We start from the raw sequence: 25,506 nt of genomic DNA on the forward strand, positions 1-25,506 counted from the left end.
AGTTAGCACAGCTGCTGCTTTCCTACACATCTCACACTATATCGATGTACAACTAAAATTCCAAAACAACACATTTATTTCATTTCAGAGTCACTTTCAGCTTCAAATACCGTTCCTCTGATATTCATACGAAGCTAGGCATCGTCGTAACCCGTTACGTTCATTACGCAAGGCTCACGAGAGGGGCGCATGTTGGATCCGCGTAGACACAAAATTTTGCGCCGCCCAGCGTGGGGCTCGAACCCACGACCCTGAGATTACGAGTCTCATGCTCTACCGACTGAGCTAGCCGGGCTGCACGCAACGAGTTACGAGCCATACAATACTGATTTGACCTGCGACCATCTATTGAAGATTCTTTTGACTACAGCTTATTTCCTGCTGCCACAAATCAGCTACAATCCTATTCAATGAAAAATTGTCTCCGAAAGGCATCAAATCTGCTTGAAATGATACGTGGCTATCAGCACCATTATTCAACACACATGCTCGACAGTGCGCAGACGCCTGTGGCGTAGCCCTTGGCTCCTGAATCAGATGCAGTAGTTCCAACAAAAACTCTCCTGAACGGCACTGTGCCGAAAACTTCGCTACAGATCACCCTTGTCTTGCTTGTGCTTCTGGTAGACGCCGGTTTTGCAGCCAGGAAGCGGACAGCAGCAACTTCCAACTAGTTTTAGAGTACTCAAACAACACAGTAAAACAGCATGCATCTTTTGCAGAACAGGAAAAACTCGACCATGACAGGATTCGAACCTGCAATCTTCGGATCCGAAGTCCGACGCCTTATCCATTATGCCACACCTTCACTGGCGCAATATACTTCTCCACACACACCTCATTTTCGCCATTTGTACACTTGGCAGAATGAATTTCCCATCTTTGACGCAGTTCTCCATCTCAAATTTCAGTACTAAAAGTACGACGCTACTTCTTGCTGTGTCCCATCGCAAGTTACATTCAAGCCCTTATGACGCTGATCAAACAAGAGAAGGCAAATCAGCTTCAATCGCTTAGTGCCATCTCAGTCGCTTGCAGAAGGTACCTCACCCTATGTGATACAATGGCGAGTTGTCGCTATTACCAAAGCGGCGGCGGCGCCGCCGCCGCCGCCGACGACGACGACGACAATCGCGAGGGTCTTTATCAGGGGTAGAAAATACATCACAAGAACTAAGTATTTCACGTCGGCATTCTCCGGAGACTGCCAAAAGCAGCAGTTTCTGGTGCCCACTTTAATAGCACCATTCACACTATTCATTTGCGAGAGCATTTCTTAAATACCGCACCCATTCATAATTTTTTTATCCTTGACCGCTTTTTTCGAAAGGGCCACGGTGGGAGGGGCTGTTACAAAATTCATTTGCCTCCTGTGAGGATCGAACTGACGACCTCTGGTTTACTAGACCAGCGCTCTGCCACTGAGCTAAGGAGGCGCCTCCTAGCGCACTTTTCGGGTACTTTGTTCTTACAGACTAGTGAATCGGAGCCCTTCAGCTCGAAACGCACCGCATGAGCGACCATTATTTGCATTTAGTTAGCACAGCTGCTGCTTTCCTACACATCTCACACTATATCGATGTACAACTAAAATTCCAAAACAACACATTTATTTCATTTCAGAGTCACTTTCAGCTTCAAATACCGTTCCTCTGATATTCATACGAAGCTAGGCATCGTCGTAACCCGTTACGTTCATTACGCAAGGCTCACGAGAGGGGCGCATGTTGGATCCGCGTAGACACAAAATTTTGCGCCGCCCAGCGTGGGGCTCGAACCCACGACCCTGAGATTACGAGTCTCATGCTCTACCGACTGAGCTAGCCGGGCTGCACGCAATGAGTTACGAGGCATACAATACTGATTTGACCTGCGACCATCTATTGAAGATTCTTTTGACTACAGCTTATTTCCTGCTGCCACAAATCAGCTACAATCCTATTCAATGAAAAATTGTCTCCGAAAGGCATCAAATCTGCTTGAAATGATACGTGGCTATCAGCACCATTATTCAACACACATGCTCGACAGTGCGCAGACGCCTGTGGCGTAGCCCTTGGCTCCTGAATCAGATGCAGTAGTTCCAACAAAAACTCTCCTGAACGGCACTGTGCCGAAAACTTCGCTACAGATCACCCTTGTCTTGCTTGTGCTTCTGGTAGACGCCGGTTTTGCAGCCAGGAAGCGGACAGCAGCAACTTCCAACTAGTTTTAGAGTACTCAAACAACACAGTAAAACAGCATGCATCTTTTGCAGAACAGGAAAAACTCGACCATGACAGGATTCGAACCTGCAATCTTCGGATCCGAAGTCCGACGCCTTATCCATTATGCCACACCTTCACTGGCGCAATATACTTCTCCACACACACCTCATTTTCGACATTTGTACACTTGGCAGAATGAATTTCCCATCTTTGACGCAGTTCTCCATCTCAAATTTCAGTACTAAAAGTACGACGCTACTTCTTGCTGTGTCCCATCGCAAGTTACATTCAAGCCCTTATGACGCTGATCAAACAAGAGAAGGCAAATCAGCTTCAATCGCTTAGTGCCATCTCAGTCGCTTGCAGAAGGTACCTCACCCTATGTGATACAATGGCGAGTTGTCGCTATTACCAAAGCGGCGGCGGCGCCGACGACGACGACGACGACGACGACAATCGCGAGGGTCTTTATCAGGGGTAGAAAATACATCACAAGAACTAAGTATTTCACGTCGGCATTCTCCGGAGACTGCCAAAAGCAGCAGTTTCTGGTGCCCACTTTAATAGCACCATTCACACTATTCATTTGCGAGAGCATTTCTTAAATACCGCACCCATTCATAATTTTTTTATCCTTGACCGCTTTTTTCGAAAGGGCCACGGTGGGAGGGGCTGTTACAAAATTCATTTGCCTCCTGTGAGGATCGAACTGACGACCTCTGGTTTACTAGACCAGCGCTCTGCCACTGAGCTAAGGAGGCGCCTCCTAGCGCACTTTTCGGGTACTTTGTTCTTACAGACTAGTGAATCGGAGCCCTTCAGCTCGAAACGCACCGCATGAGCGACCATTATTTGCATTTAGTTAGCACAGCTGCTGCTTTCCTACACATCTCACACTATATCGATGTACAACTAAAATTCCAAAACAACACATTTATTTCATTTCAGAGTCACTTTCAGCTTCAAATACCGTTCCTCTGATATTCATACGAAGCTAGGCATCGTCGTAACCCGTTACGTTCATTACGCAAGGCTCACGAGAGGGGCGCATGTTGGATCCGCGTAGACACAAAATTTTGCGCCGCCCAGCGTGGGGCTCGAACCCACGACCCTGAGATTAAGAGTCTCATGCTCTACCGACTGAGCTAGCCGGGCTGCACGCAACGCGTTACGAGCCATACAATACTGATTTGACCTGCGACCATCTATTGAAGATTCTTTTGACTACAGCTTATTTCCTGCTGCCACAAATCAGCTACAATCCTATTCAATGAAAAATTGTCTCCGAAAGGCATCAAATCTGCTTGAAATGATACGTGGCTATCAGCACCATTATTCAACACACATGCTCGACAGTGCGCAGACGCCTGTGGCGTAGCCCTTGGCTCCTGAATCAGATGCAGTAGTTCCAACAAAAACTCTCCTGAACGGCACTGTGCCGAAAACTTCGCTACAGATCACCCTTGTCTTGCTTGTGCTTCTGGTAGACGCCGGTTTTTGCAGCCAGGAAGCGGACAGCAGCAACTTCCAACTAGTTTTAGAGTACTCAAACAACACAGTAAAACAGCATGCATCTTTTGCAGAACAGGAAAAACTCGACCGTGACAGGATTCGAACCTGCAATCTTCGGATCCGAAGTCCGACGCCTTATCCATTAGGCCACACCTTCACTGGCGCAATATACTTCTCCACACACACCTCATTTTCGCCATTTGTACACTTGGCAGAATGAATTTCCCATCTTTGACGCAGTTCTCCATCTCAAATTTCAGTACTAAAAGTACGACGCTACTTCTTGCTGTGTCCCATCGCAAGTTACATTCAATCCCTTATGACGCTGATCAAACAAGAGAAGGCAAATCAGCTTCAATCGCTTAGTGCCATCTCAGTCGCTTGCAGAAGGTACCTCACCCTATGTGATACAATGGCGAGTTGTCGCTATTACCAAAGCGGCGGCGGCGCCGACGACGACGACGACGACGACAATCGCGAGGGTCTTTATCAGGGGTAGAAAATACATCACAAGAACTAAGTATTTCACGTCGGCATTTTCCGGAGGCTGCCAAAAGCAGCAGTTTCTGGTGCCCACTTTAATAGCACCATTCACACTATTCATTTGCGAGAGCATTTCTTAAATACCGCACCCATTCATAATTTTTTTATCCTTGACCGCTTTTTTCGAAAGGGCCACGGTGGGAGGGGCTGTTACAAAATTCATTTGCCTCCTGTGAGGATCGAACTGACGACCTCTGGTTTACTACACCAGCGCTCTGCCACTGAGCTAAGGAGGCGCCTCCTAGCGCACTTTTCGGGTACTTTGTTCTTACAGACTAGTGAATCGGAGCCCTTCAGCTCGAAACGCACCGCATGAGCGACCATTATTTGCATTTAGTTAGCACAGCTGCTGCTTTCCTACACATCTCACACTATATCGATGTACAACTAAAATTCCAAAACAACACATTTATTTCATTTCAGAGTCACTTTCAGCTTCAAATACCGTTCCTCTGATATTCATACGAAGCTAGGCATCGTCGTAACCCGTTACGTTCATTACGCAAGGCTCACGAGAGGGGCGCATGTTGGATCCGCGTAGACACAAAATTTTGCGCCGCCCAGCGTGGGGCTCGAACCCACGACCCTGAGATTAAGAGTCTCATGCTCTACCGACTGAGCTAGCCGGGCTGCACGCAACGCGTTACGAGCCATACAATACTGATTTGACCTGCGACCATCTATTGAAGATTCTTTTGACTACAGCTTATTTCCTGCTGCCACAAATCAGCTACAATCCTATTCAATGAAAAATTGTCTCCGAAAGGCATCAAATCTGCTTGAAATGATACGTGGCTATCAGCACCATTATTCAACACACATGCTCGACAGTGCGCAGACGCCTGTGGCGTAGCCCTTGGCTCCTGAATCAGATGCAGTAGTTCCAACAAAAACTCTCCTGAACGGCACTGTGCCGAAAACTTCGCTACAGATCACCCTTGTCTTGCTTGTGCTTCTGGTAGACGCCGGTTTTGCAGCCAGGAAGCGGACAGCAGCAACTTCCAACTAGTTTTAGAGTACTCAAACAACACAGTAAAACAGCATGCATCTTTTGCAGAACAGGAAAAACTCGACCGTGACAGGATTCGAACCTGCAATCTTCGGATCCGAAGTCCGACGCCTTATCCATTAGGCCACACCTTCACTGGCGCAATATACTTCTCCACACACACCTCATTTTCGCCATTTGTACACTTGGCAGAATGAATTTCCCATCTTTGACGCAGTTCTCCATCTCAAATTTCAGTACTAAAAGTACGACGCTACTTCTTGCTGTGTCCCATCGCAAGTTACATTCAAGCCCTTATGACGCTGATCAAACAAGAGAAGGCAAATCAGCTTCAATCGCTTAGTGCCATCTCAGTCGCTTGCAGAAGGTGCCTCACCCTATGTGATACAATGGCGAGTTGTCGCTATTACCAAAGCGACGACGACGACGACGACGACGACGACAATCGCGAGGGTCTTTATCAGGGGTAGAAAATACATCACAAGAACTAAGTATTTCACGTCGGCATTCTCCGGAGACTGCCAAAAGCAGCAGTTTCTGGTGCCCACTTTAATAGCACCATTCACACTATTCATTTGCGAGAGCATTTCTTAAATACCGCACCCATTCATAATTTTTTTATCCTTAACCACTTTTTTCGAAAGGGCCACGGTGGGAGGGGCTGTTACAAAATTCATTTGCCTCCTGTGAGGATCGAACTGACGACCTCTGGTTTACTAAACCAGCGCTCTGCCACTGAGCTAAGGAGGCGCCTCCTAGCGCACTTTTCGGGTACTTTGTTCTTACAGACTAGTGAATCGGAGCCCTTCAGCTCGAAACGCACCGCATGAGCGACCATTATTTGCATTTAGTTAGCACAGCTGCTGCTTTCCTACACATCTCACACTATATCGATGTACAACTAAAATTCCAAAACAACACATTTATTTCATTTCAGAGTCACTTTCAGCTTCAAATACCGTTCCTCTGATATTCATACGAAGCTAGGCATCGTCGTAACCCGTTACGTTCATTACGCAAGGCTCACGAGAGGGGCGCATGTTGGATCCGCGTAGACACAAAATTTTGCGCCGCCCAGCGTGGGGCTCGAACCCACGACCCTGAGATTAAGAGTCTCATGCTCTACCGACTGAGCTAGCCGGGCTGCACGCAACGCGTTACGAGCCATACAATACTGATTTGACCTGCGACCATCTATTGAAGATTCTTTTGACTACAGCTTATTTCCTGCTGCCACAAATCAGCTACAATCCTATTCAATGAAAAATTGTCTCCGAAAGGCATCAAATCTGCTTGAAATGATACGTGGCTATCAGCACCATTATTCAACACACATGCTCGACAGTGCGCAGACGCCTGTGGCGTAGCCCTTGGCTCCTGAATCAGATGCAGTAGTTCCAACAAAAACTCTCCTGAACGGCACTGTGCCGAAAACTTCGCTACAGATCACCCTTGTCTTGCTTGTGCTTCTGGTAGACGCCGGTTTTTGCAGCCAGGAAGCGGACAGCAGCAACTTCCAATTAGTTTTAGAGTACTCAAACAACACAGTAAAACAGCATGCATCTTTTGCAGAACAGGAAAAACTCGACCGTGACAGGATTCGAACCTGCAATCTTCGGATCCGAAGTCCGACGCCTTATCCATTAGGCCACACCTTCACTGGCGCAATATACTTCTCCACACACACCTCATTTTCGCCATTTGTACACTTGGCAGAATGAATTTCCCATCTTTGACGCAGTTCTCCATCTCAAATTTCAGTACTAAAAGTACGACGCTACTTCTTGCTGTGTCCCATCGCAAGTTACATTCAAGCCCTTATGACGCTGATCAAACAAAAGAAGGCAAATCAGCTTCAATCGCTTAGTGCCATCTCAGTCGCTTGCAGAAGGTACCTCACCCTATGTGATACAATGGCGAGTTGTCGCTATTACCAAAGCGGCGGCGGCGCCGACGACGACGACGACGACGACGACGACGACGACAATCGCGAGGGTCTTTATCAGGGGTAGAAAATACATCACAAGAACTAAGTATTTCACGTCGGCATTCTCCGGAGGCTGCCAAAAGCAGCAGTTTCTGGTGCCCACTTTAATAGCACCGTTCACACTATTCATTTGCGAGAGCATTTCTGAAATACCGCACCCATTCATAATTTTTTTATCCTTGACCGCTTTTTTCGAAAGGGCCACGGTGGGAGGGGCTGTTACAAAATTCATTTGCCTCCTGTGAGGATCGAACTGACGACCTCTGGTTTACTAGACCAGCGCTCTGCCACTGAGCTAAGGAGGCGCCTCCTAGCGCACTTTTCGGGTACTTTGTTCTTACAGACTAGTGAATCGGAGCCCTTCAGCTCGAAACGCACCGCATGAGCGACCATTATTTGCATTTAGTTAGCACAGCTGCTGCTTTCCTACACATCTCACACTATATCGATGTACAACTAAAATTCCAAAACAACACATTTATTTCATTTCAGAGTCACTTTCAGCTTCAAATACCGTTCCTCTGATATTCATACGAAGCTAGGCATCGTCGTAACCCGTTACGTTCATTACGCAAGGCTCACGAGAGGGGCGCATGTTGGATCCGCGTAGACACAAAATTTTGCGCCGCCCAGCGTGGGGCTCGAACCCACGACCCTGAGATTAAGAGTCTCATGCTCTACCGACTGAGCTAGCCGGGCTGCACGCAACGCGTTACGAGCCATACAATACTGATTTGACCTGCGACCATCTATTGAAGATTCTTTTGACTACAGCTTATTTCCTGCTGCCACAAATCAGCTACAATCCTATTCAATGAAAAATTGTCTCCGAAAGGCATCAAATCTGCTTGAAATGATACGTGGCTATCAGCACCATTATTCAACACACATGCTCGACAGTGCGCAGACGCCTGTGGCGTAGCCCTTGGCTCCTGAATCAGATGCAGTAGTTCCAACAAAAACTCTCCTGAACGGCACTGTGCCGAAAACTTCGCTACAGATCACCCTTGTCTTGCTTGTGCTTCTGGTAGACGCCGGTTTTGCAGCCAGGAAGCGGACAGCAGCAACTTCCAACTAGTTTTAGAGTACTCAAACAACACAGTAAAACAGCATGCATCTTTTGCAGAACAGGAAAAACTCGACCGTGACAGGATTCGAACCTGCAATCTTCGGATCCGAAGTCCGACGCCTTATCCATTAGGCCACACCTTCACTGGCGCAATATACTTCTCCACACACACCTCATTTTCGCCATTTGTACACTTGGCAGAATGAATTTCCCATCTTTGACGCAGTTCTCCATCTCAAATTTCAGTACTAAAAGTACGACGCTACTTCTTGCTGTGTCCCATCGCAAGTTACATTCAAGCCCTTATGACGCTGATCAAACAAGAGAAGGCAAATCAGCTTCAATCGCTTAGTGCCATCTCAGTCGCTTGCAGAAGGTGCCTCACCCTATGTGATACAATGGCGAGTTGTCGCTATTACCAAAGCGACGACGACGACGACGACGACGACGACAATCGCGAGGGTCTTTATCAGGGGTAGAAAATACATCACAAGAACTAAGTATTTCACGTCGGCATTCTCCGGAGACTGCCAAAAGCAGCAGTTTCTGGTGCCCACTTTAATAGCACCATTCACACTATTCATTTGCGAGAGCATTTCTTAAATACCGCACCCATTCATAATTTTTTTATCCTTGACCACTTTTTTCGAAAGGGCCACGGTGGGAGGGGCTGTTACAAAATTCATTTGCCTCCTGTGAGGATCGAACTGACGACCTCTGGTTTACTAAACCAGCGCTCTGCCACTGAGCTAAGGAGGCGCCTCCTAGCGCACTTTTCGGGTACTTTGTTCTTACAGACTAGTGAATCGGAGCCCTTCAGCTCGAAACGCACCGCATGAGCGACCATTATTTGCATTTAGTTAGCACAGCTGCTGCTTTCCTACACATCTCACACTATATCGATGTACAACTAAAATTCCAAAACAACACATTTATTTCATTTCAGAGTCACTTTCAGCTTCAAATACCGTTCCTCTGATATTCATACGAAGCTAGGCATCGTCGTAACCCGTTACGTTCATTACGCAAGGCTCACGAGAGGGGCGCATGTTGGATCCGCGTAGACACAAAATTTTGCGCCGCCCAGCGTGGGGCTCGAACCCACGACCCTGAGATTAAGAGTCTCATGCTCTACCGACTGAGCTAGCCGGGCTGCACGCAACGCGTTACGAGCCATACAATACTGATTTGACCTGCGACCATCTATTGAAGATTCTTTTGACTACAGCTTATTTCCTGCTGCCACAAATCAGCTACAATCCTATTCAATGAAAAATTGTCTCCGAAAGGCATCAAATCTGCTTGAAATGATACGTGGCTATCAGCACCATTATTCAACACACATGCTCGACAGTGCGCAGACGCCTGTGGCGTAGCCCTTGGCTCCTGAATCAGATGCAGTAGTTCCAACAAAAACTCTCCTGAACGGCACTGTGCCGAAAACTTCGCTACAGATCACCCTTGTCTTGCTTGTGCTTCTGGTAGACGCCGGTTTTGCAGCCAGGAAGCGGACAGCAGCAACTTCCAACTAGTTTTAGAGTACTCAAACAACACAGTAAAACAGCATGCATCTTTTGCAGAACAGGAAAAACTCGACCGTGACAGGATTCGAACCTGCAATCTTCGGATCCGAAGTCCGACGCCTTATCCATTAGGCCACACGGTCACTGGCGCAATATACTTCTCCACACACACCTCATTTTCGACATTTGTACACTTGGCAGAATGAATTTCCCATCTTTGACGCAGTTCTCCATCTCAAATTTCAGTACTAAAAGTACGACGCTACTTCTTGCTGTGTCCCATCGCAAGTTACATTCAAGCCCTTATGACGCTGATCAAACAAGAGAAGGCAAATCAGCTTCAATCGCTTAGTGCCATCTCAGTCGCTTGCAGAAGGTGCCTCACCCTATGTGATACAATGGCGAGTTGTCGCTATTACCAAAGCGACGACGACGACGACGACGACAATCGCGAGGGTCTTTATCAGGGGTAGAAAATACATCACAAGAACTAAGTATTTCACGTCGGCATTCTCCGGAGACTGCCAAAAGCAGCAGTTTCTGGTGCCCACTTTAATAGCACCATTCACACTATTCATTTGCGAGAGCATTTCTTAAATACCGCACCCATTCATAATTTTTTTATCCTTGACCGCTTTTTTCGAAAGGGCCACGGTGGGAGGGGCTGTTACAAAATTCATTTGCCTCCTGTGAGGATCGAACTGACGACCTCTGGTTTACTAAACCAGCGCTCTGCCACTGAGCTAAGGAGGCGCCTCCTAGCGCACTTTTCGGGTACTTTGTTCTTACAGACTAGTGAATCGGAGCCCTTCAGCTCGAAACGCACCGCATGAGCGACCATTATTTGCATTTAGTTAGCACAGCTGCTGCTTTCCTACACATCTCACACTATATCGATGTACAACTAAAATTCCAAAACAACACATTTATTTCATTTCAGAGTCACTTTCAGCTTCAAATACCGTTCCTCTGATATTCATACGAAGCTAGGCATCGTCGTAACCCGTTACGTTCATTACGCAAGGCTCACGAGAGGGGCGCATGTTGGATCCGCGTAGACACAAAATTTTGCGCCGCCCAGCGTGGGGCTCGAACCCACGACCCTGAGATTACGAGTCTCATGCTCTACCGACTGAGCTAGCCGGGCTGCACGCAACGAGTTACGAGCCATACAATACTGATTTGACCTGCGACCATCTATTGAAGATTCTTTTGACTACAGCTTATTTCCTGCTGCCACAAATCAGCTACAATCCTATTCAATGAAAAATTGTCTCCGAAAGGCATCAAATCTGCTTGAAATGATACGTGGCTATCAGCACCATTATTCAACACACATGCTCGACAGTGCGCAGACGCCTGTGGCGTAGCCCTTGGCTCCTGAATCAGATGCAGTAGTTCCAACAAAAACTCTCCTGAACGGCACTGTGCCGAAAACTTCGCTACAGATCACCCTTGTCTTGCTTGTGCTTCTGGTAGACGCCGGTTTTGCAGCCAGGAAGCGGACAGCAGCAACTTCCAACTAGTTTTAGAGTACTCAAACAACACAGTAAAACTGCATGCATCTTTTGCAGAACAGGAAAAACTCGACCGTGACAGGATTCGAACCTGCAATCTTCGGATCCGAAGTCCGACGCCTTATCCATTAGGCCACACGGTCACTGGCGCAATATACTTCTCCACACACACCTCATTTTCGACATTTGTACACTTGGCAGAATGAATTTCCCATCTTTGACGCAGTTCTCCATCTCAAATTTCAGTACTAAAAGTACGACGCTACTTCTTGCTGTGTCCCATCGCAAGTTACATTCAAGCCCTTATGACGCTGATCAAACAAGAGAAGGCAAATCAGCTTCAATCGCTTAGTGCCATCTCAGTCGCTTGCAGAAGGTACCTCACCCTATGTGATACAATGGCGAGTTGTCGCTATTACCAAAGCGGCGGCGGCGCCGACGACGACGACGACGACGACGACGACGACGACAATCGCGAGGGTCTTTATCAGGGGTAGAAAATACATCACAAGAACTAAGTATTTCACGTCGGCATTCTCCGGAGACTGCCAAAAGCAGCAGTTTCTGGTGCCCACTTTAATAGCACCATTCACACTATTCATTTGCGAGAGCATTTCTTAAATACCGCACCCATTCATAATTTTTTTATCCTTGACCGCTTTTTTCGAAAGGGCCACGGTGGGAGGGGCTGTTACAAAATTCATTTGCCTCCTGTGAGGATCGAACTGACGACCTCTGGTTTACTACACCAGCGCTCTGCCACTGAGCTAAGGAGGCGCCTCCTAGCGCACTTTTCGGGTACTTTGTTCTTACAGACTAGTGAATCGGAGCCCTTCAGCTCGAAACGCACCGCATGAGCGACCATTATTTGCATTTAGTTAGCACAGCTGCTGCTTTCCTACACATCTCACACTATATCGATGTACAACTAAAATTCCAAAACAACACATTTATTTCATTTCAGAGTCACTTTCAGCTTCAAATACCGTTCCTCTGATATTCATACGAAGCTAGGCATCGTCGTAACCCGTTACGTTCATTACGCAAGGCTCACGAGAGGGGCGCATGTTGGATCCGCGTAGACACAAAATTTTGCGCCGCCCAGCGTGGGGCTCGAACCCACGACCCTGAGATTACGAGTCTCATGCTCTACCGACTGAGCTAGCCGGGCTGCACGCAACGAGTTACGAGCCATACAATACTGATTTGACCTGCGACCATCTATTGAAGATTCTTTTGACTACAGCTTATTTCCTGCTGCCACAAATCAGCTACAATCCTATTCAATGAAAAATTGTCTCCGAAAGGCATCAAATCTGCTTGAAATGATACGTGGCTATCAGCACCATTATTCAACACACATGCTCGACAGTGCGCAGACGCCTGTGGCGTAGCCCTTGGCTCCTGAATCAGATGCAGTAGTTCCAACAAAAACTCTCCTGAACGGCACTGTGCCGAAAACTTCGCTACAGATCACCCTTGTCTTGCTTGTGCTTCTGGTAGACGCCGGTTTTGCAGCCAGGAAGCGGACAGCAGCAACTTCCAACTAGTTTTAGAGTACTCAAACAACACAGTAAAACTGCATGCATCTTTTGCAGAACAGGAAAAACTCGACCGTGACAGGATTCGAACCTGCAATCTTCGGATCCGAAGTCCGACGCCTTATCCATTAGGCCACACGGTCACTGGCGCAATATACTTCTCCACACACACCTCATTTTCGACATTTGTACACTTGGCAGAATGAATTTCCCATCTTTGACGCAGTTCTCCATCTCAAATTTCAGTACTAAAAGTACGACGCTACTTCTTGCTGTGTCCCATCGCAAGTTACATTCAAGCCCTTATGACGCTGATCAAACAAGAGAAGGCAAATCAGCTTCAATCGCTTAGTGCCATCTCAGTCGCTTGCAGAAGGTACCTCACCCTATGTGATACAATGGCGAGTTGTCGCTATTACCAAAGCGGCGGCGGCGCCGACGACGACGACGACGACGACGACGACGACGACGACGACGACGACAATCGCGAGGGTCTTTATCAGGGGTAGAAAATACATCACAAGAACTAAGTATTTCACGTCGGCATTCTCCGGAGACTGCCAAAAGCAGCAGTTTCTGGTGCCCACTTTAATAGCACCATTCACACTATTCATTTGCGAGAGCATTTCTTAAATACCGCACCCATTCATAATTTTTTTATCCTTGACCGCTTTTTTCGAAAGGGCCACGGTGGGAGGGGCTGTTACAAAATTCATTTGCCTCCTGTGAGGATCGAACTGACGACCTCTGGTTTACTACACCAGCGCTCTGCCACTGAGCTAAGGAGGCCCCTCCTAGCGCACTTTTCGGGTACTTTGTTCTTACAGACTAGTGAATCGGAGCCCTTCAGCTCGAAACGCACCGCATGAGCGACCATTATTTGCATTTAGTTAGCACAGCTGCTGCTTTCCTACACATCTCACACTATATCGATGTACAACTAAAATTCCAAAACAACACATTTATTTCATTTCAGAGTCACTTTCAGCTTCAAATACCGTTCCTCTGATATTCATACGAAGCTAGGCATCGTCGTAACCCGTTACGTTCATTACGCAAGGCTCACGAGAGGGGCGCATGTTGGATCCGCGTAGACACAAAATTTTGCGCCGCCCAGCGTGGGGCTCGAACCCACGACCCTGAGATTACGAGTCTCATGCTCTACCGACTGAGCTAGCCGGGCTGCACGCTACGAGTTACGAGCCATACAATACTGATTTGACCTGCGACCATCTATTGAAGATTCTTTTGACTACAGCTTATTTCCTGCTGCCACAAATCAGCTACAATCCTATTCAATGAAAAATTGTCTCCGAAAGGCATCAAATCTGCTTGAAATGATACGTGGCTATCAGCACCATTATTCAACACACATGCTCGACAGTGCGCAGACGCCTGTGGCGTAGCCCTTGGCTCCTGAATCAGATGCAGTAGTTCCAACAAAAACTCTCCTGAACGGCACTGTGCCGAAAACTTCGCTACAGATCACCCTTGTCTTGCTTGTGCTTCTGGTAGACGCCGGTTTTGCAGCCAGGAAGCGGACAGCAGCAACTTCCAACTAGTTTTAGAGTACTCAAACAACACAGTAAAACTGCATGCATCTTTTGCAGAACAGGAAAAACTCGACCGTGACAGGATTCGAACCTGCAATCTTCGGATCCGAAGTCCGACGCCTTATCCATTAGGCCACACGGTCACTGGCGCAATATACTTCTCCACACACACCTCATTTTCGACATTTGTACACTTGGCAGAATGAATTTCCCATCTTTGACGCAGTTCTCCATCTCAAATTTCAGTACTAAAAGTACGACGCTACTTCTTGCTGTGTCCCATCGCAAGTTACATTCAAGCCCTTATGACGCTGATCAAACAAGAGAAGGCAAATCAGCTTCAATCGCTTAGTGCCATCTCAGTCGCTTGCAGAAGGTACCTCACCCTATGTGATACAATGGCGAGTTGTCGCTATTACCAAAGCGACGGCAGCGCCGACGACGACGACGACGACGACGACGACGACGACAATCGCGAGGGTCTTTATCAGGGGTAGAAAATACATCACAAGAACTAAGTATTTCACGTCGGCATTCTCCGGAGACTGCCAAAAGCAGCAGTTTCTGGTGCCCACTTTAATAGCACCATTCACACTATTCATTTGCGAGAGCATTTCTTAAATACCGCACCCATTCATAATTTTTTTATCCTTGACCGCTTTTTTCGAAAGGGCCACGGTGGGAGGGGCTGTTACAAAATTCATTTGCCTCCTGTGAGGATCGAACTGACGACCTCTGGTTTACTACACCAGCGCTCTGCCACTGAGCTAAGGAGGCCCCTCCTAGCGCACTTTTCGGGTACTTTGTTCTTACAGACTAGTGAATCGGAGCCCTTCAGCTCGAAACGCACCGCATGAGCGACCATTATTTGCATTTAGTTAGCACAGCTGCTGCTTTCCTACACATCTCACACTATATCGATGTACGACTAAAATTCCAAAACAACACATTTATTTCATTTCAGAGTCACTTTCAGCTTCAAATACCGTTCCTCTGATATTCATACGAAGCTAGGCATCGTCGTAACCCGTTACGTTCATTACGCAAGGCTCACGAGAGGGGCGCATGTTGGATCCGCGTAGACACAAAATTTTGCGCCGCCCAGCGTGGGGCTCGAACCCACGACCCTGAGATTACGAGTCTCATGCTCTACCGACTGAGCTAGCCGGGCTGCACGCAACGAGTTACGAGCCATACAATACTGATTTGACCTGCGACCATCTATTGAAGATTCTTTTGACTACAGCTTATTTCCTGCTGCCACAAATCAGCTACAATCCTATTCAATGAAAAATTGTCTCCGAAAGGCATCAAATCTGCTTGAAATGATACGTGGCTATCAGCACCATTATTCAACACACATGCTCGACAGTGCGCAGACGCCTGTGGCGTAGCCCTTGGCTCCTGAATCAGATGCAGTAGTTCCAACAAAAACTCTCCTGAACGGCACTGTGCCGAAAACTTCGCTACAGATCACCCTTGTCTTGCTTGTGCTTCTGGTAGACGCCGGTTTTGCAGCCAGGAAGCGGACAGCAGCAACTTCCAACTAGTTTTAGAGTACTCAAACAACACAGTAAAACTGCATGCATCTTTTGCAGAACAGGAAAAACTCGACCGTGACAGGATTCGAACCTGCAATCTTCGGATCCGAAGTCCGACGCCTTATCCATTAGTCCACACGGTCACTGGCGCAATATACTTCTCCACACACACCTCATTTTCGACATTTGTACACTTGGCAGAATGAATTTCCCATCTTTGACGCAGTTCTCCATCTCAAATTTCAGTACTAAAAGTACGACGCTACTTCTTGCTGTGTCCCATCGCAAGTTACATTCAAGCCCTTATGACGCTGATCAAACAAGAGAAGGCAAATCAGCTTCAATCGCTTAGTGCCATCTCAGTCGCTTGCAGAAGGTACCTCACCCTATGTGATACAATGGCGAGTTGTCGCTATTACCAAAGCGCCGACGACGACGACGACGACGACGACGACGACGACAATCGCGAGGGTCTTTATCAGGGGTAGAAAATACATCACAAGAACTAAGTATTTCACGTCGGCATTCTCCGGAGACTGCCAAAAGCAGCAGTTTCTGGTGCCCACTTTAATAGCACCATTCACACTATTCATTTGCGAGAGCATTTCTTAAATACCGCACCCATTCATAATATTTTTATCCTTGACCGCTTTTTTCGAAAGGGCCACGGTGGGAGGGGCTGTTACAAAATTCATTTGCCTCCTGTGAGGATCGAACTGACGACCTCTGGTTTACTAAACCAGCGCTCTGCCACTGAGCTAAGGAGGCGCCTCCTAGCGCACTTTTCGGGTACTTTGTTCTTACAGACTAGTGAATCGGAGCCCTTCAGCTCGAAACGCACCGCATGAGCGACCATTATTTGCATTTAGTTAGCACAGCTGCTGCTTTCCTACACATCTCACACTATATCGATGTACAACTAAAATTCCAAAACAACACATTTATTTCATTTCAGAGTCACTTTCAGCTTCAAATACCGTTCCTCTGATATTCATACGAAGCTAGGCATCGTCGTAACCCGTTACGTTCATTACGCAAGGCTCACGAGAGGGGCGCATGTTGGATCCGCGTAGACACAAAATTTTGCGCCGCCCAGCGTGGGGCTCGAACCCACGACCCTGAGATTACGAGTCTCATGCTCTACCGACTGAGCTAGCCGGGCTGCACGCAACGAGTTACGAGCCATACAATACTGATTTGACCTGCGACCATCTATTGAAGATTCTTTTGACTACAGCTTATTTCCTGCTGCCACAAATCAGCTACAATCCTATTCAATGAAAAATTGTCTCCGAAAGGCATCAAATCTGCTTGAAATGATACGTGGCTATCAGCACCATTATTCAACACACATGCTCGACAGTGCGCAGACGCCTGTGGCGTAGCCCTTGGCTCCTGAATCAGATGCAGTAGTTCCAACAAAAACTCTCCTGAACGGCACTGTGCCGAAAACTTCGCTACAGATCACCCTTGTCTTGCTTGTGCTTCTGGTAGACGCCGGTTTTGCAGCCAGGAAGCGGACAGCAGCAACTTCCAACTAGTTTTAGAGTACTCAAACAACACAGTAAAACAGCATGCATCTTTTGCAGAACAGGAAAAACTCGACCGTGACAGGATTCGAACCTGCAATCTTCGGATCCGAAGTCCGACGCCTTATCCATTAGGCCACACCTTCACTGGCGCAATATACTTCTCCACACACACCTCATTTTCGACATTTGTACACTTGGCAGAATGAATTTCCCATCTTTGACGCAGTTCTCCATCTCAAATTTCAGTACTAAAAGTACGACGCTACTTCTTGCTGTGTCCCATCGCAAGTTACATTCAAGCCCTTATGACGCTGATCAAACAAGAGAAGGCAAATCAGCTTCAATCGCTTAGTGCCATCTCAGTCGCTTGCAGAAGGTACCTCACCCTATGTGATACAATGGCGAGTTGTCGCTATTACCAAAGCGGCGGCGGCGCCGACGACGACGACGACGACGACGACGACGACGACGACAATCGCGAGGGTCTTTATCAGGGGTAGAAAATACATCACAAGAACTAAGTATTTCACGTCGGCATTCTCCGGAGACTGCCAAAAGCAGCAGTTTCTGGTGCCCACTTTAATAGCACCATTCACACTATTCATTTGCGAGAGCATTTCTTAAATACCGCACCCATTCATAATTTTTTTATCCTTGACCGCTTTTTTCGAAAGGGCCACGGTGGGAGGGGCTGTTACAAAATTCATTTGCCTCCTGTGAGGATCGAACTGACGACCTCTGGTTTACTAGACCAGCGCTCTGCCACTGAGCTAAGGAGGCGCCTCCTAGCGCACTTTTCGGGTACTTTGTTCTTACAGACTAGTGAATCGGAGCCCTTCAGCTCGAAACGCACCGCATGAGCGACCATTATTTGCATTTAGTTAGCACAGCTGCTGCTTTCCTACACATCTCACACTATATCGATGTACAACTAAAATTCCAAAACAACACATTTATTTCATTTCAGAGTCACTTTCAGCTTCAAATACCGTTCCTCTGATATTCAACCGAAGCTAGGCATCGTCGTAACCCGTTACGTTCATTACGCAAGGCTCACGAGAGGGGCGCATGTTGGATCCGCGTAGACACAAAATTTTGCGCCGCCCAGCGTGTGGCTCGAACCCACGACCCTGAGATTAAGAGTCTGATGCTCTACCGACAGAGCTAGCCGTGCTGCACGCAACGCGTTACGAGCCATATATTACTGATTTGACCTGCGACCATCTATTGAAGATTCTTTTGACTACAGCTTATTTGCTGCTGCCACAAATCAGCTACAATCCTATTCAATGAAAAATTGTCTCCGAAAGGCATCAAATCTGCTTGAAATGATACGTGGCTATCAGCACCATTATTCAACACACATGCTCGACAGTGCGCAGACGCCTGTGGCGTAGCCCTTGGCTCCTGAATCAGATGCAGTAGTTCCAACAAAAACTCTCCTGAACGGCACTGTGCCGAAAACTTCGCTACAGATCACCCTTGTCTTGCTTGTGCTTCTGGTAGACGCCGGTTTTGCAGCCAGGAAGCGGACAGCAGCAACTTCCAACTAGTTTTAGAGTACTCAAACAACACAGTAAAACAGCATGCATCTTTTGCAGAACAGGAAAAACTCGACCGTGACAGGATTCGAACCTGCAATCTTCGGATCCGAAGTCCGACGCCTTATCCATTAGGCCACACCTTCACTGGCGCAATATACTTCTCCACACACACCTCATTTTCGACATTTGTACACTTGGCAGAATGAATTTCCCATCTTTGACGCAGTTCTCCATCTCAAATTTCAGTACTAAAAGTACGACGCTACTTCTTGCTGTGTCCCATCGCAAGTTACATTCAAGCCCTTATGACGCTGATCAAACAAGAGAAGGCAAATCAGCTTCAATCGCTTAGTGCCATCTCAGTCGCTTGCAGAAGGTACCTCACCCTATGTGATACAATGGCGAGTTGTCGCTATTACCAAAGCGGCGGCGGCGCCGACGACGACGACGACGACGACGACGACAATCGCGAGGGTCTTTATCAGGGGTAGAAAATACATCACAAGAACTAAGTATTTCACGTCGGCATTCTCCGGAGACTGCCAAAAGCAGCAGTTTCTGGTGCCCACTTTAATAGCACCATTCACACTATTCATTTGCGAGAGCATTTCTTAAATACCGCACCCATTCATAATTTTTTTATCCTTGACCGCTTTTTTCGAAAGGGCCACGGTGGGAGGGGCTGTTACAAAATTCATTTGCCTCCTGTGAGGATCGAACTGACGACCTCTGGTTTACTAGACCAGCGCTCTGCCACTGAGCTAAGGAGGCGCCTCCTAGCGCACTTTTCGGGTACTTTGTTCTTACAGACTAGTGAATCGGAGCCCTTCAGCTCGAAACGCACCGCATGAGCGACCATTATTTGCATTTAGTTAGCACAGCTGCTGCTTTCCTACACATCTCACACTATATCGATGTACAACTAAAATTCCAAAACAACACATTTATTTCATTTCAGAGTCACTTTCAGCTTCAAATACCGTTCCTCTGATATTCAACCGAAGCTAGGCATCGTCGTAACCCGTTACGTTCATTACGCAAGGCTCACGAGAGGGGCGCATGTTGGATCCGCGTAGACACAAAATTTTGCGCCGCCCAGCGTGTGGCTCGAACCCACGACCCTGAGATTAAGAGTCTGATGCTCTACCGACAGAGCTAGCCGTGCTGCACGCAACGCGTTACGAGCCATATATTACTGATTTGACCTGCGACCATCTATTGAAGATTCTTTTGACTACAGCTTATTTGCTGCTGCCACAAATCAGCTACAATCCTATTCAATGAAAAATTGTCTCCGAAAGGCATCAAATCTGCTTGAAATGATACGTGGCTATCAGCACCATTATTCAACACACATGCTCGACAGTGCGCAGACGCCTGTGGCGTAGCCCTTGGCTCCTGAATCAGATGCAGTAGTTCCAACAAAAACTCTCCTGAACGGCACTGTGCCGAAAACTTCGCTACAGATCACCCTTGTCTTGCTTGTGCTTCTGGTAGACGCCGGTTTTGCAGCCAGGAAGCGGACAGCAGCAACTTCCAACTAGTTTTAGAGTACTCAAACAACACAGTAAAACAGCATGCATCTTTTGCAGAACAGGAAAAACTCGACCGTGACAGGATTCGAACCTGCAATCTTCGGATCCGAAGTCCGACGCCTTATCCATTAGGCCACACCTTCACTGGCGCAATATACTTCTCCACACACACCTCATTTTCGACATTTGTACACTTGGCAGAATGAATTTCCCATCTTTGACGCAGTTCTCCATCTCAAATTTCAGTACTAAAAGTACGACGCTACTTCTTGCTGTGTCCCATCGCAAGTTACATTCAAGCCCTTATGACGCTGATCAAACAAGAGAAGGCAAATCAGCTTCAATCGCTTAGTGCCATCTCAGTCGCTTGCAGAAGGTACCTCACCCTATGTGATACAATGGCGAGTTGTCGCTATTACCAAAGCGGCGGCGGCGCCGACGACGACGACGACGACGACGACGACGACGACGACAATCGCGAGGGTCTTTATCAGGGGTAGAAAATACATCACAAGAACTAAGTATTTCACGTCGGCATTCTCCGGAGACTGCCAAAAGCAGCAGTTTCTGGTGCCCACTTTAATAGCACCATTCACACTATTCATTTGCGAGAGCATTTCTTAAATACCGCACCCATTCATAATTTTTTTATCCTTGACCGCTTTTTTCGAAAGGGCCACGGTGGGAGGGGCTGTTACAAAATTCATTTGCCTCCTGTGAGGATCGAACTGACGACCTCTGGTTTACTAGACCAGCGCTCTGCCACTGAGCTAAGGAGGCGCCTCCTAGCGCACTTATCGGGTACTTTGTTCTTACAGACTAGTGAATCGGAGCCCTTCAGCTCGAAACGCACCGCATGAGCGACCATTATTTGCATTTAGTTAGCACAGCTGCTGCTTTCCTACACATCTCACACTATATCGATGTACAACTAAAATTCCAAAACAACACATTTATTTCATTTCAGAGTCACTTTCAGCTTCAAATACCGTTCCTCTGATATTCAACCGAAGCTAGGCATCGTCGTAACCCGTTACGTTCATTACGCAAGGCTCACGAGAGGGGCGCATGTTGGATCCGCGTAGACACAAAATTTTGCGCCGCCCAGCGTGGGGCTCGAACCCACGACCCTGAGATTAAGAGTCTGATGCTCTACCGACAGAGCTAGCCGTGCTGCACGCAACGCGTTACGAGCCATATATTACTGATTTGACCTGCGACCATCTATTGAAGACTCTTTTGACTACAGCTTATTTGCTGCTGCCACAAATCAGCTACAATCCTATTCAATGAAAAATTGTCTCCGAAAGGCATCAAATCTGCTTGAAATGATACGTGGCTATCAGCACCATTATTCAACACACATGCTCGACAGTGCGCAGACGCCTGTGGCGTAGCCCTTGGCTCCTGAATCAGATGCAGTAGTTCCAACAAAAACTCTCCTGAACGGCACTGTGCCGAAAACTTCGCTACAGATCACCCTTGTCTTGCTTGTGCTTCTGGTAGACGCCGGTTTTGCAGCCAGGAAGCGGACAGCAGCAACTTCCAACTAGTTTTAGAGTACTCAAACAACACAGTAAAACAGCATGCATCTTTTGCAGAACAGGAAAAACTCGACCGTGACGGGATTCGAACCTGCAATCTTCGGATCCGAAGTACGACGCCTTATCCATTAGGCCACACGGTCACTGGCGCAATATACTTCTCCACACACACCTCATTTTCGACATTTGTACACTTGGCAGAATGAATTTCCCATCTTTGACGCAGTTCTCCATCTCAAATTTCAGTACTAAAAGTACGACGCTACTTCTTGCTGTGTCCCATCGCAAGTTACATTCAAGCCCTTATGACGCTGATCAAACAAGAGGTGGCAAATCAGCTTCAATCGCTTAGTGCCATCTCAGTCGCTTGCAGAAGGTACCTCACCCTATGTGATACAATGGCGAGTTGTCGCTATTACCAAAGCGGCGCCGGCGCCGACGACGACAATCGCGAGGGTCTTTATCAGGGGTAGAAAATACATCACAAGAACTAAGTATTTCACGTCGGCATTCTCCGGAGACTGCCAAAAGCAGCAGTTTCTGGTGCCCACTTTAATAGCACCATTCACACTATTCATTTGCGAGAGCATTTCTTAAATACCGCACCCATTCATAATTTTTTTATCCTTGACCGCTTTTTTCGAAAGGGCCACGGTGGGAGGGGCTGTTACAAAATTCATTTGCCTCCTGTGAGGATCGAACTGACGACCTCTGGTTTACTAGACCAGCGCTCTGCCACTGAGCTAAGGAGGCGCCACCTAGCGCGCTTTTCGGGTACTTTGTTCTTACAGACTAGTGAATCGGAGCCCTTCAGCTCGAAACGCACCGCATGAGCGACCATTATTTGCATTTAGTTAGCACAGCTGCTGCTTTCCTACACATCTCACACTATATCGATGTACAACTAAAATTCCAAAACAACACATTTATTTCATTTCAGAGTCACTTTCAGCTTCAAATACCGTTCCTCTGATATTCATACGAAGCTAGGCATCGTCGTAACCCGTTACGTTCATTACGCAAGGCTCACGAGAGGGGCGCATGTTGGATCCGCGTAGACACAAAATTTTGCGCCGCCCAGCGTGGGGCTCGAACCCACGACCCTGAGATTAAGAGTCTCATGCTCTACCGACTGAGCTAGCCGGGCTGCACGCAACGCGTTACGAGCCATACAATACTGATTTGACCTGCGACCATCTATTGAAGATTCTTTTGACTACAGCTTATTTCCTGCTGCCACAAATCAGCTACAATCCTATTCAATGAAAAATTGTCTCCGAAAGGCATCAAATCTGCTTGAAATGATACGTGGCTATCAGCACCATTATTCAACACACATGCTCGACAGTGCGCAGACGCCTGTGGCGTAGCCCTTGGCTCCTGAATCAGATGCAGTAGTTCCAACAAAAACTCTCCTGAACGGCACTGTGCCGAAAACTTCGCTACAGATCACCCTTGTCTTGCTTGTGCTTCTGGTAGACGCCGGTTTTGCAGCCAGGAAGCGGACAGCAGCAACTTCCAACTAGTTTTAGAGTACTCAAACAACACAGTAAAACAGCATGCATCTTTTGCAGAACAGGAAAAACTCGACCGTGACAGGATTCGAACCTGCAATCTTCGGATCCGAAGTCCGACGCCTTATCCATTAGGCCACACCTTCACTGGCGCAATATACTTCTCCACACACACCTCATTTTCGACATTTGTACACTTGGCAGAATGAATTTCCCATCTTTGACGCAGTTCTCCATCTCAAATTTCAGTACTAAAAGTACGACGCTACTTCTTGCTGTGTCCCATCGCAAGTTACATTCAAGCCCTTATGACGCTGATCAAACAAGAGAAGGCAAATCAGCTTCAATCGCTTAGTGCCATCTCAGTCGCTTGCAGAAGGTACCTCACCCTATGTGATACAATGGCGAGTTGTCGCTATTACCAAAGCGGCGGCGGCGCCGACGACGACGACGACGACGACGACGACGACGACAATCGCGAGGGTCTTTATCAGGGGTAGAAAATACATCACAAGAACTAAGTATTTCACGTCGGCATTCTCCGGAGACTGCCAAAAGCAGCAGTTTCTGGTGCCCACTTTAATAGCACCATTCACACTATTCATTTGCGAGAGCATTTCTTAAATACCGCACCCATTCATAATTTTTTTATCCTTGACCGCTTTTTTCGAAAGGGCCACGGTGGGAGGGGCTGTTACAAAATTCATTTGCCTCCTGTGAGGATCGAACTCACGACCTCTGGTTTACTAGACCAGCGCTCTGCCACTGAGCTAAGGAGACGCCTCCTAGCGCACTTTTCGGGTACTTTGTTCTTACAGACTAGTGAATCGGAGCCCTTCAGCTCGAAACGCACCGCATGAGCGACCATTATTTGCATTTAGTTAGCACAGCTGCTGCTTTCCTACACATCTCACACTATATCGATGTACAACTAAAATTCCAAAACAACACATTTATTTCATTTCAGAGTCACTTTCAGCTTCAAATACCGTTCCTCTGATATTCATACGAAGCTAGGCATCGTCGTAACCCGTTACGTTCATTACGCAAGGCTCACGAGAGGGGCGCATGTTGGATCCGCGTAGACACAAAATTTTGCGCCGCCCAGCGTGGGGCTCGAACCCACGACCCTGAGATTAAGAGTCTGATGCTCTACCGACAGAGCTAGCCGTGCTGCACGCAACGCGTTACGAGCCATATATTACTGATTTGACCTGCGACCATCTATTGAAGATTCTTTTGACTACAGCTTATTTGCTGCTGCCACAAATCAGCTACAATCCTATTCAATGAAAAATTGTCTCCGAAAGGCATCAAATCTGCTTGAAATGATACGTGGCTATCAGCACCATTATTCAACACACATGCTCGACAGTGCGCAGACGCCTGTGGCGTAGCCCTTGGCTCCTGAATCAGATGCAGTAGTTCCAACAAAAACTCTCCTGAACGGCACTGTGCCGAAAACTTCGCTACAGATCACCCTTGTCTTGCTTGTGCTTCTGGTAGACGCCGGTTTTGCAGCCAGGAAGCGGACAGCAGCAACTTCCAACTAGTTTTAGAGTACTCAAACAACACAGTAAAACAGCATGCATCTTTTGCAGAACAGGAAAAACCCGACCGTGACGGGATTCGAACCTGCAATCTTCGCATCCGAAGTACGACGCCTTATCCATTAGGCCACACGGTCACTGGCGCAATATACTTCTCCACACACACCTCATTTTCGACATTTGTACACTTGGCAGAATGAATTTCCCATCTTTGACGCAGTTCTCCATCTCAAATTTCAGTACTAAAAGTACGACGCTACTTCTTGCTGTGTCCCATCGCAAGTT

At 47.4% G+C, this 25,506-nt stretch overlaps 45 non-coding genes across 45 annotated transcripts; all 45 read right to left on the bottom strand.

Moving 5' to 3' along the window:
* Positions 1 to 222: 222 nt before the first annotated feature.
* On the bottom strand, positions 223 to 295 carry Trnat-cgu (transfer RNA threonine (anticodon CGU)). The gene has a single exon. It is a non-coding gene; the product is annotated as a tRNA-Thr (tRNA).
* A 1,069-nt stretch (positions 296 to 1,364) lies between these two features.
* On the bottom strand, positions 1,365 to 1,436 carry Trnat-agu (transfer RNA threonine (anticodon AGU)). Its single transcript has one exon. It is a non-coding gene; the product is annotated as a tRNA-Thr (tRNA).
* Positions 1,437 to 1,757: 321 nt separating this feature from the next.
* On the bottom strand, positions 1,758 to 1,830 carry Trnat-cgu (transfer RNA threonine (anticodon CGU)). The gene has a single exon. It is a non-coding gene; the product is annotated as a tRNA-Thr (tRNA).
* Positions 1,831 to 2,896: 1,066 nt separating this feature from the next.
* On the bottom strand, positions 2,897 to 2,968 carry Trnat-agu (transfer RNA threonine (anticodon AGU)). The gene has a single exon. It is a non-coding gene; the product is annotated as a tRNA-Thr (tRNA).
* A 321-nt stretch (positions 2,969 to 3,289) lies between these two features.
* Trnak-cuu (transfer RNA lysine (anticodon CUU)) lies at positions 3,290 to 3,362 on the bottom strand. Its single transcript has one exon. It is a non-coding gene; the product is annotated as a tRNA-Lys (tRNA).
* Positions 3,363 to 3,803: 441 nt separating this feature from the next.
* Positions 3,804 to 3,876, bottom strand: Trnar-ucg (transfer RNA arginine (anticodon UCG)). Its single transcript has one exon. It is a non-coding gene; the product is annotated as a tRNA-Arg (tRNA).
* Positions 3,877 to 4,426: 550 nt separating this feature from the next.
* On the bottom strand, positions 4,427 to 4,498 carry Trnat-agu (transfer RNA threonine (anticodon AGU)). The gene has a single exon. It is a non-coding gene; the product is annotated as a tRNA-Thr (tRNA).
* A 321-nt stretch (positions 4,499 to 4,819) lies between these two features.
* On the bottom strand, positions 4,820 to 4,892 carry Trnak-cuu (transfer RNA lysine (anticodon CUU)). The gene has a single exon. It is a non-coding gene; the product is annotated as a tRNA-Lys (tRNA).
* Positions 4,893 to 5,332: 440 nt separating this feature from the next.
* Positions 5,333 to 5,405, bottom strand: Trnar-ucg (transfer RNA arginine (anticodon UCG)). Its single transcript has one exon. It is a non-coding gene; the product is annotated as a tRNA-Arg (tRNA).
* Positions 5,406 to 5,949: 544 nt separating this feature from the next.
* Positions 5,950 to 6,021, bottom strand: Trnat-agu (transfer RNA threonine (anticodon AGU)). Its single transcript has one exon. It is a non-coding gene; the product is annotated as a tRNA-Thr (tRNA).
* Positions 6,022 to 6,342: 321 nt separating this feature from the next.
* On the bottom strand, positions 6,343 to 6,415 carry Trnak-cuu (transfer RNA lysine (anticodon CUU)). Its single transcript has one exon. It is a non-coding gene; the product is annotated as a tRNA-Lys (tRNA).
* A 441-nt stretch (positions 6,416 to 6,856) lies between these two features.
* Trnar-ucg (transfer RNA arginine (anticodon UCG)) lies at positions 6,857 to 6,929 on the bottom strand. The gene has a single exon. It is a non-coding gene; the product is annotated as a tRNA-Arg (tRNA).
* A 562-nt stretch (positions 6,930 to 7,491) lies between these two features.
* Trnat-agu (transfer RNA threonine (anticodon AGU)) lies at positions 7,492 to 7,563 on the bottom strand. Its single transcript has one exon. It is a non-coding gene; the product is annotated as a tRNA-Thr (tRNA).
* A 321-nt stretch (positions 7,564 to 7,884) lies between these two features.
* Trnak-cuu (transfer RNA lysine (anticodon CUU)) lies at positions 7,885 to 7,957 on the bottom strand. The gene has a single exon. It is a non-coding gene; the product is annotated as a tRNA-Lys (tRNA).
* A 440-nt stretch (positions 7,958 to 8,397) lies between these two features.
* Positions 8,398 to 8,470, bottom strand: Trnar-ucg (transfer RNA arginine (anticodon UCG)). Its single transcript has one exon. It is a non-coding gene; the product is annotated as a tRNA-Arg (tRNA).
* A 544-nt stretch (positions 8,471 to 9,014) lies between these two features.
* On the bottom strand, positions 9,015 to 9,086 carry Trnat-agu (transfer RNA threonine (anticodon AGU)). Its single transcript has one exon. It is a non-coding gene; the product is annotated as a tRNA-Thr (tRNA).
* A 321-nt stretch (positions 9,087 to 9,407) lies between these two features.
* On the bottom strand, positions 9,408 to 9,480 carry Trnak-cuu (transfer RNA lysine (anticodon CUU)). The gene has a single exon. It is a non-coding gene; the product is annotated as a tRNA-Lys (tRNA).
* A 440-nt stretch (positions 9,481 to 9,920) lies between these two features.
* Positions 9,921 to 9,993, bottom strand: Trnar-ucg (transfer RNA arginine (anticodon UCG)). Its single transcript has one exon. It is a non-coding gene; the product is annotated as a tRNA-Arg (tRNA).
* Positions 9,994 to 10,531: 538 nt separating this feature from the next.
* Positions 10,532 to 10,603, bottom strand: Trnat-agu (transfer RNA threonine (anticodon AGU)). Its single transcript has one exon. It is a non-coding gene; the product is annotated as a tRNA-Thr (tRNA).
* Positions 10,604 to 10,924: 321 nt separating this feature from the next.
* Positions 10,925 to 10,997, bottom strand: Trnat-cgu (transfer RNA threonine (anticodon CGU)). The gene has a single exon. It is a non-coding gene; the product is annotated as a tRNA-Thr (tRNA).
* Positions 10,998 to 11,437: 440 nt separating this feature from the next.
* On the bottom strand, positions 11,438 to 11,510 carry Trnar-ucg (transfer RNA arginine (anticodon UCG)). The gene has a single exon. It is a non-coding gene; the product is annotated as a tRNA-Arg (tRNA).
* A 562-nt stretch (positions 11,511 to 12,072) lies between these two features.
* Positions 12,073 to 12,144, bottom strand: Trnat-agu (transfer RNA threonine (anticodon AGU)). Its single transcript has one exon. It is a non-coding gene; the product is annotated as a tRNA-Thr (tRNA).
* Positions 12,145 to 12,465: 321 nt separating this feature from the next.
* On the bottom strand, positions 12,466 to 12,538 carry Trnat-cgu (transfer RNA threonine (anticodon CGU)). Its single transcript has one exon. It is a non-coding gene; the product is annotated as a tRNA-Thr (tRNA).
* A 440-nt stretch (positions 12,539 to 12,978) lies between these two features.
* Positions 12,979 to 13,051, bottom strand: Trnar-ucg (transfer RNA arginine (anticodon UCG)). The gene has a single exon. It is a non-coding gene; the product is annotated as a tRNA-Arg (tRNA).
* Positions 13,052 to 13,625: 574 nt separating this feature from the next.
* Positions 13,626 to 13,697, bottom strand: Trnat-agu (transfer RNA threonine (anticodon AGU)). Its single transcript has one exon. It is a non-coding gene; the product is annotated as a tRNA-Thr (tRNA).
* A 321-nt stretch (positions 13,698 to 14,018) lies between these two features.
* Trnat-cgu (transfer RNA threonine (anticodon CGU)) lies at positions 14,019 to 14,091 on the bottom strand. Its single transcript has one exon. It is a non-coding gene; the product is annotated as a tRNA-Thr (tRNA).
* Positions 14,092 to 14,531: 440 nt separating this feature from the next.
* On the bottom strand, positions 14,532 to 14,604 carry Trnar-ucg (transfer RNA arginine (anticodon UCG)). The gene has a single exon. It is a non-coding gene; the product is annotated as a tRNA-Arg (tRNA).
* A 562-nt stretch (positions 14,605 to 15,166) lies between these two features.
* On the bottom strand, positions 15,167 to 15,238 carry Trnat-agu (transfer RNA threonine (anticodon AGU)). The gene has a single exon. It is a non-coding gene; the product is annotated as a tRNA-Thr (tRNA).
* Positions 15,239 to 15,559: 321 nt separating this feature from the next.
* Trnat-cgu (transfer RNA threonine (anticodon CGU)) lies at positions 15,560 to 15,632 on the bottom strand. Its single transcript has one exon. It is a non-coding gene; the product is annotated as a tRNA-Thr (tRNA).
* A 440-nt stretch (positions 15,633 to 16,072) lies between these two features.
* Trnar-ucg (transfer RNA arginine (anticodon UCG)) lies at positions 16,073 to 16,145 on the bottom strand. Its single transcript has one exon. It is a non-coding gene; the product is annotated as a tRNA-Arg (tRNA).
* Positions 16,146 to 16,698: 553 nt separating this feature from the next.
* Positions 16,699 to 16,770, bottom strand: Trnat-agu (transfer RNA threonine (anticodon AGU)). The gene has a single exon. It is a non-coding gene; the product is annotated as a tRNA-Thr (tRNA).
* Positions 16,771 to 17,091: 321 nt separating this feature from the next.
* On the bottom strand, positions 17,092 to 17,164 carry Trnat-cgu (transfer RNA threonine (anticodon CGU)). Its single transcript has one exon. It is a non-coding gene; the product is annotated as a tRNA-Thr (tRNA).
* A 440-nt stretch (positions 17,165 to 17,604) lies between these two features.
* Positions 17,605 to 17,677, bottom strand: Trnar-ucg (transfer RNA arginine (anticodon UCG)). Its single transcript has one exon. It is a non-coding gene; the product is annotated as a tRNA-Arg (tRNA).
* Positions 17,678 to 18,242: 565 nt separating this feature from the next.
* On the bottom strand, positions 18,243 to 18,314 carry Trnat-agu (transfer RNA threonine (anticodon AGU)). Its single transcript has one exon. It is a non-coding gene; the product is annotated as a tRNA-Thr (tRNA).
* Positions 18,315 to 19,148: 834 nt separating this feature from the next.
* Positions 19,149 to 19,221, bottom strand: Trnar-ucg (transfer RNA arginine (anticodon UCG)). Its single transcript has one exon. It is a non-coding gene; the product is annotated as a tRNA-Arg (tRNA).
* A 556-nt stretch (positions 19,222 to 19,777) lies between these two features.
* Trnat-agu (transfer RNA threonine (anticodon AGU)) lies at positions 19,778 to 19,849 on the bottom strand. The gene has a single exon. It is a non-coding gene; the product is annotated as a tRNA-Thr (tRNA).
* An 834-nt stretch (positions 19,850 to 20,683) lies between these two features.
* Positions 20,684 to 20,756, bottom strand: Trnar-ucg (transfer RNA arginine (anticodon UCG)). The gene has a single exon. It is a non-coding gene; the product is annotated as a tRNA-Arg (tRNA).
* Positions 20,757 to 21,321: 565 nt separating this feature from the next.
* Positions 21,322 to 21,393, bottom strand: Trnat-agu (transfer RNA threonine (anticodon AGU)). The gene has a single exon. It is a non-coding gene; the product is annotated as a tRNA-Thr (tRNA).
* Positions 21,394 to 21,714: 321 nt separating this feature from the next.
* On the bottom strand, positions 21,715 to 21,787 carry Trnak-cuu (transfer RNA lysine (anticodon CUU)). The gene has a single exon. It is a non-coding gene; the product is annotated as a tRNA-Lys (tRNA).
* A 1,051-nt stretch (positions 21,788 to 22,838) lies between these two features.
* Positions 22,839 to 22,910, bottom strand: Trnat-agu (transfer RNA threonine (anticodon AGU)). Its single transcript has one exon. It is a non-coding gene; the product is annotated as a tRNA-Thr (tRNA).
* Positions 22,911 to 23,231: 321 nt separating this feature from the next.
* On the bottom strand, positions 23,232 to 23,304 carry Trnak-cuu (transfer RNA lysine (anticodon CUU)). The gene has a single exon. It is a non-coding gene; the product is annotated as a tRNA-Lys (tRNA).
* Positions 23,305 to 23,744: 440 nt separating this feature from the next.
* Positions 23,745 to 23,817, bottom strand: Trnar-ucg (transfer RNA arginine (anticodon UCG)). Its single transcript has one exon. It is a non-coding gene; the product is annotated as a tRNA-Arg (tRNA).
* Positions 23,818 to 24,379: 562 nt separating this feature from the next.
* On the bottom strand, positions 24,380 to 24,451 carry Trnat-agu (transfer RNA threonine (anticodon AGU)). Its single transcript has one exon. It is a non-coding gene; the product is annotated as a tRNA-Thr (tRNA).
* A 321-nt stretch (positions 24,452 to 24,772) lies between these two features.
* Trnak-cuu (transfer RNA lysine (anticodon CUU)) lies at positions 24,773 to 24,845 on the bottom strand. The gene has a single exon. It is a non-coding gene; the product is annotated as a tRNA-Lys (tRNA).
* A 440-nt stretch (positions 24,846 to 25,285) lies between these two features.
* Positions 25,286 to 25,358, bottom strand: Trnar-ucg (transfer RNA arginine (anticodon UCG)). Its single transcript has one exon. It is a non-coding gene; the product is annotated as a tRNA-Arg (tRNA).
* Positions 25,359 to 25,506: the final 148 nt, after the last annotated feature.

The sequence above is a fragment of the Schistocerca cancellata genome, unplaced genomic scaffold (assembly GCF_023864275.1).
Source record: "Schistocerca cancellata isolate TAMUIC-IGC-003103 unplaced genomic scaffold, iqSchCanc2.1 HiC_scaffold_1109, whole genome shotgun sequence".
Lineage (NCBI taxonomy): Eukaryota > Metazoa > Arthropoda > Insecta > Orthoptera > Acrididae > Schistocerca > Schistocerca cancellata.